Below are 9131 nucleotides of genomic sequence, written 5' to 3'. Positions count from 1 at the left end.
TTACTAACTACATTGACAAGCATGGTGTCCGCGCGCATAGGCAAACATGAACACATCACACTAGATGTCCGCGGACACTCGCTGTCTAAACGCTGGCGCCAGGAAGCGCGGCAGCAACAGCGAGCGAAGTGACTTTCGTGCTGTATATCGCTTCAACGCAAACTGAGCGACGAGAACACCACGCGCACAAAGGTATAAGCGCCTGCAGATCGCTTTCAAGATAAGGCGCGCGCAGTATGCAGTTGGAGCGTTCGTAGGTTTCGTTCTTTTTCGGCATACAGTAATCTTCAAACATTTTGGAGATACGTTTTGAAGATTCGTCATACGTAGCATTCAACGTGTCTTCAAATGTGTTATACACATATTGAGCCTCCTCACCAGCAACATGGAGAAGCAGGGCTATCTTCCGAGCGTCTGTGCGTCCATCGGCACTTTCTATCGCATTGAGGAACAACTCGAATCGTGGGTGAAAGCACCTCCAGTTCTCTGCGACTTTGCCCGATAGTACGAGCTGAGCGGGCGGCTTCAGAAACTCCATTCCGCGGGCTTTTGTGGCCCGACAGCCCCAAAAAAAAAAAAATAGGCGTGGCTTTGCTATGGCAAACACCAATGACCAGCGGAGCTGAGGGGAAGCCTCAGCAAAGTTGTGCAAAACTAGGTGAAGAAGAGTGTGATTTAGCAAAGTTGGATCAAAGCTAAGCAAGGTTTAATAGAGTTAAGCATTGCTTGGCTATCGTTTTGCTTGGCTATCACTATTGCTTGGCTAAATTCACGCCTAATTTTTATACCCTTCTTTAGGCTTCCTAGCACGCTCACGAGCCGCTTCTCTACGGCGTTCTAATCGAGCGGCTGCTTCTTCAGGAGTTCTAGCGGTCGGCTTCGCCATTGCGCTACGTCGAGAAAGTCCAGGGCGAGAAAGAGCACTGACGTCATTGCTAACGTCACACCACGTGCGCTCGGCGCGGCTGTGCATTGGCTCCGCTCCCGCTCAACTCCGCCCTGACACCTGTGCCACCGGTCTTCCTCTCCACTTACCTCCCTCCTCCCCCCTAGCCACACTCTTCCCTCTCGAAAGCTTTCCCTCACGCTATACACTTGCCCCTCTCCCGACTTCGCTAGGCTGCGAACATCGCTGCGCACGAACCAAGCTCGACGAAAAAGTCACCAAACCACCTCTGACACCATGCATCGACGTACGCAAAATAGCGAATGTTTATTGCCTTGCACCTCCGTGCTCGCAGCCAAGCAGGGTTGCCAGCCGAGAGCGGTGGATGGCAGCTATGTACAACTGTATACATACGATACGCCATCCCCCACGGCCTTTCGCGCAACGGAAGACGGCTCATTTCCTTTCAGCTTCCCTATCTTGCGGGCGCCTAATTGAGCCGCGATCGTCGGCTCCCCTCACGCGCTTTCACTCCCACATACTGCACACAGCGCAGCGACGGCGTTATCACCCTTGGACTTTATACGGAACATCACGGCGGAGGATATCTTGTTGCGAGAAAAAAGAAGAAGTGGCGATAGAGAACATCTGTGTTTTCGGCTTTTCCACTTTTCTGTAGTTTTTTAATATTGTGTGTCCACAGTGAACGCGTCATCCTTCGGGATGGCGGGCACACGTCCCGTGCAGCTTCCCGTCGACGCAGTCGACCAAACTGCTGCTCGGCCAGCTGGTGCCTTCTTTGCTACGGCCGTCACCGACGTGGAGCTTCCAGATTCGGCGGATGACTCCACGGTGACTGAGATGGATTCCGACAGTAGCAGCTTCACGCCTGTTGAATCGCGCCGCCTGAAAAGGAAGTTGCGCCGAACATCAACAGCTGGTGAGTCGACTACAAAGACTGTTGACAAACCTGGCGTGTTGCGCCGGACATCAGCAGCGAGGGAGTTGCCTGCAGAGAATGTTGACGCACCTGACGGGTTTTCTGTGGCTTTCGTAGCCACAACAGAGACGGCTAATTTAAATACCATTAACAGACAGCGGTTGACCCAATTTTTCGACCAGGTGATTCCGGGACAAGTCCAAGAGGTCAGAATCAACGCATGGAAGAATGTCCTTACCGTAGATGTCAAATCTCAGGCGTCGGAGGACAAGCTGAAAGAAATTGGAATGTTAGGCGGTATGCCGGTCCGCCCCTATCTCTCTCATGGAAAACGGACTTCCACTGGAGTTATTACAGATGTAGATCCTGAAATAACTGACAGTGACCTGCGGACACTCATCAATTCTACGGCCAGGATTGTCGACATCCATCGTTTTGGCCGATCACGGTGTGTTAAAGTAGTTTTTGAAACCGACTCTATCCCATCCCACGTCAAGGTGGGCTATGTGCGGCATCCTGTCCGTCTGTATGTTCCCAGGCCTGTTCAATGCCACAAATGCAACAAGATTGGCCACGTGAGTGCTGTTTGCAGAAACGAAATATCCTGCCGTCGATGCGGTGGCTCACACCAGCATGATACTTGCACGACAGAGACTGTCAAGTGTACCAACTGCTTCGGTGCTCATGAGGCGACGGCTAAAGACTGTCCTATGATGAAGAACGAGAGGCTCATCCTGAAGAAGATGGTAAAAGACAACTCAAGTCACCAAGAAGCGGCTGCGTCGATTCGTCGCCGCAAACGTCGTTCCCGAAGCCGACGCTCAAAGTCACACGCCACTAGTTTGGCTGAGCCACCGTCACAGAAACTCTCAGCTCAGGTGCCTCAACGTCTTGAGCTACAGAATAAGACACCGCCTGCTGCAGCGCCCCATGTTACCACGGTGGTTCAGAAAGATGCAGGTATATTATCCACCTCCTCTGATGTTGAATGGCCTGCTCTATCATCCAAGGTCGTCGAACCAACGCGTCCAAAATTCCATGCCGTTCCAGCGGACAATGTGGACAAGCCGGAAGGCCAGCAGGTGAACGTTCTTCTGAAACAACTTGTACACTCCATGCGCACGCTGCTTTCAGGCCTCAATACGCCAACAGCAAGGGTTGTTGTTCAGTTTTTGGAGGCAATTGAGCCGCTCTTGGCGGCACTGAACTAATTCGTTATGGCGCTACCACACAGCCCCTCCTCTGTGTCGATGCGCATACGTCGCAGTGTAGTTATGCAGTGGAATGCCCGAGGTCTGCGTGGTCGCCTGAGTGACTTCCGACAGCGCGTCCAGAAATACCGCTTCCCTGTGATTGTGATATGTGAGCCCAACATGCCTTCTGCTTTCCGCCTTTCTGGATATGTATTGCTGTGGTCTCGAGAAGCTGATGAAACCAGCAAGGTGTTAGTGTGCATACGCCGAGATATCTCACACTACCGCCATGTCCTACAGCCCCATAACACGAACCACTACATTTGCTTGACGTTAACGCTTAAAGGACGGGTCTTCTCTATACTCGGCGGCTACATTCCACCCAGAGATCACATTGATTTCTCGTACCTGTCTTCAGCAATCCAGAGTTGTACAGCTCCTCATATTATTGTGGGCGACTTCAATGCTCATCACCCCCAATGGGGAAGTGCAGTAATGAATAACCGAGGCAAAGCCCTGTCCGACTTTATGCACTCCCAGGATTTCGTCAATATCAACGATGGCTCTCCTACGTTTCTGCGTGGCACATCCTACAGTAGCTGCTTGGACCTGACGTTTGCTTCCTCACGACTACAGTCCTCTATTAGCTGGTTCAGTGATGTGGAAACACATGGCAGTGATCACATACCAACGTATATCTGCGTGAAGTGGTTCGCACCTACTTCGTCTCATGTGCGGTGCACAGACTGGCCCACCTTTAAGACATTTGTGGAGAATTCCTGTGCGGATCTCGAGTCACCAACCCAAATAGAAGGCTTGATCACGTCCGCCCTCGGTGAGGCCACGCGGAACTTATGTGCACCGACGCCGGGGTCTCCTATCGACGTGGAATTCGAGAGGTTACGCGCAGTCCGACGGCGCGCTGAAAGGAAATACAGAAGGACGAAATCTACGTACGATCTCGCCCTTTGTCGCCGAGCTCAACGACAAATAAAGCGCCATCTCGAGAAATTAGGAAGGAAGCGCTGGAGGAAGTTCTGTTCATCACTAGATCCTCGCAAGCCGCTCTCACGTATTTGGCATGTAGCTAGGAGCCTGCGTTCTCCCCCACAAGAAAGGTACCCTTTCAGTGGTCTGGCCCTTTACCAGCGTCGCACTGATGTAGAGGTAGCGGACGATTTCTGCAAGATGATTGTGGGCACAACTCGGCCAGCCTCAATTCAATTCGAGGTTTTTGCGCCACCTTCCCCCAGTGACCACTACGACTTGCTCTTTACGATGCCTGAATTAGAGGCTGCTCTTGCGTCGTGTCGCCATTCATCTGCCCCTGGTCCTGACGGCATTTCATATTCGTCTCTCTCTCACCTTGGCAGGGCTGGTCGCACTGCGCTGCTCAATTATTACAATGACACATGGGTCACCGGTATTGTTCCGGAGCAGTGGAAGATCAGCCGCCTGGTTGCTCTCTTGAAGCCAGGAAAGACTCCTTATGAGCTTACCTCATACCGGCCAGTTGCATTAGCCAGCTGTGTTGGAAAAGTTATGGAACGAATGGTCCTGGCGAGACTCGAATGGTTTCTGGAGAGAAATGATCTTTATCCGAACATGATGACCGGCTTTCGGCGAGGTCGTTCTTCGATTGACAGCGTCATTGACCTCGTTACGACAGTGGAACATGAAAAACATCGACGCCGACTTGTCGCCGCTGTTTTCTTAGACATCAAAGGGGCCTACGACAACATCCTTCATGAAGCCATTCTCGATGCCCTAGATGACTTGGGAATTGGCGGCCGGCTCTATCTGTGGATTGTGAGCTATCTCAGCGGCCGTTTCGTTTACATGTCCACGCCTGACGGAGAGACTAATCGTCATCAGGTATGCCGTGGAGTTCCTCAGGGAGGAGTCCTCAGCCCAACATTATTTAATGTGGCCCTGATTGGCCTGGTGAGCGAACTTCCAGCTCACATCCACATCAGTGCATATGCAGATGACATCTGCATCTGGGCTTCTGGTACAACACGCCCACAACTACGTGCGAGATTACAACGTGCTGTGTCATCTACTTCACGATACATACGGCGTCAGGGTTTGCTCTTAGCTGCTGAGAAATGTGCTGTGGTTGCATTCACGCGAAAATCCGTCTGCCGCTATCCGATCTCCATTAACGGTGTTATAATACCTTATGTCTCCCACCACAGATTCTTGGGCATTATCATTGACCGTGGTTTGTCGTGGTCGAGGCATGTGAATATGTTGAAGCAAAAACTTAATCTGTTTTGCCATGTTCTTCGCTTCGTAGCAGGCATGAAATGGGGCCCCACGGAAGGCTCCCTACTACGACTTTATCAGTCTCTATTTATAGGCTACATTCGATACAGCCTCCCGATACTCTCAAATTTGAGTATTTCCTGCTTACGGACATTAGAGAGCGTTCAAGCGCAGGCACTCAAAATATGCCTCGGCTTGCCACGGCGTGCCTCCAACAAAGGCACAATTGAGGAAGCCCGCGTATGCCCATTATCGGTATACCTGTCCCACGAACCACTTCGAGTATATCTACGCTTACTTACACGACAACATTGCCATCCATTGACGTCGGTTCTACATGAGCGGTCGGACAGCAGTTTCACAAGTGCACTCCGCAGCCATCTACCCCACATAACATCAGGCTATGCCCTTCCATATGACCCCGTCAAACCACCATGGGTGATGACTCAACCTTCGGTATGCGTGAACGTCCCCGGCATACTAAAGAAATCAATGGTTCCCGTTAGCGGACTACAACAACTTACTTTGGCATACATCTGGTCAGAATACCAGGCCTATGTTCATGTTTACGGCATCGACAGCAGCTGTGGTGATACCAGCCCAGCAGATGACTCGAGGTTTCTTTCTGGATCATAATTCAACTTCAACCGCTGCAGAGCTTGTGGCTATACGGGAAGCGATTCGCCACATCTGCGGGGAAAGACCTCAAGAGTGGTGCATTTTCACGGACTCAAAACCCGCGCTGCAAATTTTGAGATGCTTCCTGCGCCACACCGCATATCAGGTTCTGGCACTGCAGATCGCCGAGCTACTTTCATGCGCTCAAGAAAAACACCACCGCATAGTGTTCCAATGGATCCCAGGACACTGTGGGCTCAATGGTAATGAGATGGCCGATGCTGAAGCAAAGCGCGCCCTCAGCAATGGCCTGCGAACTGTAGTGCCGTTCTCTAGACCAGACATCACATGCCTCCTGTCGAAATTAATGAGGAGTGCGACGAAAACATACTGGGCCCAGCCAGACGCTCGTCACGTTCGCCTTACAAGGCTGGATCCCGAAATGCAATTTCCTGTTCTGCGTGGAATTCCACGCCCTCATACATGCTTGATACACAGACTGCGACTAGGCGTCGCTTTCACGCGCAAATATTTGCACATCATTGGACGGACAGACTCCCCGGAATGTTCAGTGTGTGGTGTTATAGAGACTATAGACCATGTGCTCGTGGTGTGCCCTGAGTATGCACGCCAAAGACTCACACTGGCAGCCACCTTGAGGCATTTATATAATAGACCACTGTCGGAGGACCTCTTGCTAGGCGCAGGGCCACAGAGTTGCCAGACAACAGAGGCAATGCGTGCTTTTTCACGCTTCTTAGGCGACACGGGCCTGGACTCACGCTTGTGATAATCATCTGTGCAATGTGTCCTTTCACCTAATTCCTCCCATTATCATCCCCCTTTTTAACCCTCTTTCTTCCCCTCCTCCCCTTCCCTTACGTAGAGTAGCGGGCCAGATGCTCCATATTCCGGCCGACCTCTCTACTTTTTCACATCAATAAACTACTTCTTCTTATCACGGCGGAGGCAGAAATGCGCTTGGAGTGTCCATACAATTTCTATCACAATAAAACAGATTACCCGATACGGAAAAGTAGTGGTAACTCCCCAAGGATGACATTGTTTTCAACGGCCGTTTTAATGCGTTCGCATTCTTAAGGTACTTCACGCACTTTCCGGGGGCTATCTATGTTCGTATCTATGTATCTTTGAATGTTTGTGTCTAACCGTATTCCCACTTACCTGGGTCACTGGGCAGTCCGTGGTCGAATGGGTAGCGCATCGGGCTACCGTGTTGAGGTGACAGGGTTCGAAAACAGCCATCTGACCAACTTGGGTCACTGATTAAACGGCGATGTGTACATACGAGCCGCTCTTCAACGAATCTCTTTCATGCCGACATTGGTCACTGCTGACGTGGGACTGGGTACGTACCGCTGTTTGACGCCCTGCTTGCGACAACTGTGGCTGCGAGGAGACAATCAAGCACCAAGGTCGATCCACATAGGTCGCGAAGCTTCGGGCGAAATGCGGTTCAGAACGAATTGTCACCGCCATCAGCAAGGGTGGTTATGGGAGCAGCGATTGAAGCGTGACTATGTTTGGAGGGAACAAACATTGGGAAAGAAAAAAACTTTTTTTTTTAATAAAGCGAGACACAGATTCATTCGACGAAAATAAAATTCGTAATCAATTTTATATACGCATGGCGAGAAGAGAACAACTCTATTTTACTTGATCATTATCAATATAAATACCTTTTTTTTTTCAGTGCCCACCGTAAGAGCGCCCACCGATAGCGGCGGGCGTTGACGCCGCTATCTCTTGCAATGCAATGCCGCTCTTGAGGTGTGCAGAAAGGTGTGCTCGTAAAGTTCACCTGTTATAGTACACCCCCTCGCATGTTGTGCTGCTTTGCTTGTCGACGTTTGCCTGAATTTGGTGACGCGGGTAGTTTCATTGTTTCTTGACCTGTTCAGTCAAAAGTAGTAAGTGGCGACCGCCAGATAATTGTTTACTTTAGATGTTTTCGTGGGACAGTGCTGGCCGACGGGCTTGGCGTCCGACGAAAGGACAAGCACTCTACGCCCTAAGCGTTCGTCGGCCTCCAAAGAAAGTTATGTTCTGTCCAGCAATGCTAATTCGACACCCGTACGGCTGAACTTTTCCTGCATCGCTTTGTGCGCTGAAAGCTCGCAATGCCCATCAAGTTGAATGGCGGGGCATTTGAATATACAGCCCCAATGGCAGGCCTCCGAAAACAAGTTCCGCGCCTTTGAGAACAAAATGACGTCACTTCTGTTTAACGGATATGACGACACATTTTTTCTTCCGCCAGAAGTGTTCCCTCCTCACACAGATGGCGCGAAGCCCCATGAACCGCCATGTTTTGAACGTATGGGCTCCTATATGGAAGCTTCGCTACCAGGTGCATTTACCTTGCAATACCTTGCAAGCAGCTCCTCTGTGACTGTCCCCGCTACAATGTGGCAAGTGCTCGCAACTCAGAGAGGAAAATGCCTTAGGACATTGGTCTAGACGGGCTTCGGCACTCAAGGCACTCAAGGCCGCAGCGATGGCCTAGCGTTAGAGCATCCGCCTCGTATGCGGGAGGTACCGAGTTCAAATCCCGGTGCCGCCGGGAACCCACCGGTTTTTCTAATGGGTAGAGATGTCCCCTGGCCTGGTGCTCGGCTGTCGTGGGGGTACACGATCTCGAAAGAGGGCCGAATAGAGATTTCAGCTGTTGTCTCTGGGCGCCTCTTGTCCAACCACAGACGGCCTTGTAACGAGCATCCGCCGCGGCTGTGGGAGGCAAGTGCTGCCACCGGGTACCTACCGGTAAAATAGGTACAAGCGCGCTCCCGGCCTGGTGCTCGGCCATTATGGGACCTCAACGCTTGGAAAGGGGTGTTTGACCTCAACCCGAAGGCGTCCCCACCTCAATAGGTGCTTGGGGCGCCACATGGGAAATGGCCGCCATGGGAGCGCCACAGACATCACTTGATTTCCGTGCTCATGTTGGTTTCGACGGGAATTCAGGGCGCAGGCTCCTTTCCCAAGCGTATCACCCCTGAAGGAAGCCGAACGCCAGGCCGGGGTACGCTTGTACCCCTTTGAACCAGTGGGTGCCCGGCGGCGGTGGGAATCGAACCCACAGCCTCCCGCAGCCGAGAGGGCTTGCGAATTGTGCGACCGGCTTTGAATGTTGTAGCGCGTAGGGTCGCGTTATTACGCGAATTTTCTTAACTTTTTATTTATTTATTTGTTTCTTCTGTCACAT

This window comes from Dermacentor silvarum, chromosome 11, assembly GCF_013339745.2.
Source record: "Dermacentor silvarum isolate Dsil-2018 chromosome 11, BIME_Dsil_1.4, whole genome shotgun sequence".
NCBI classification, from domain to species: domain Eukaryota; kingdom Metazoa; phylum Arthropoda; class Arachnida; order Ixodida; family Ixodidae; genus Dermacentor; species Dermacentor silvarum.
This window is presented reverse-complemented; position numbering follows the sequence as displayed.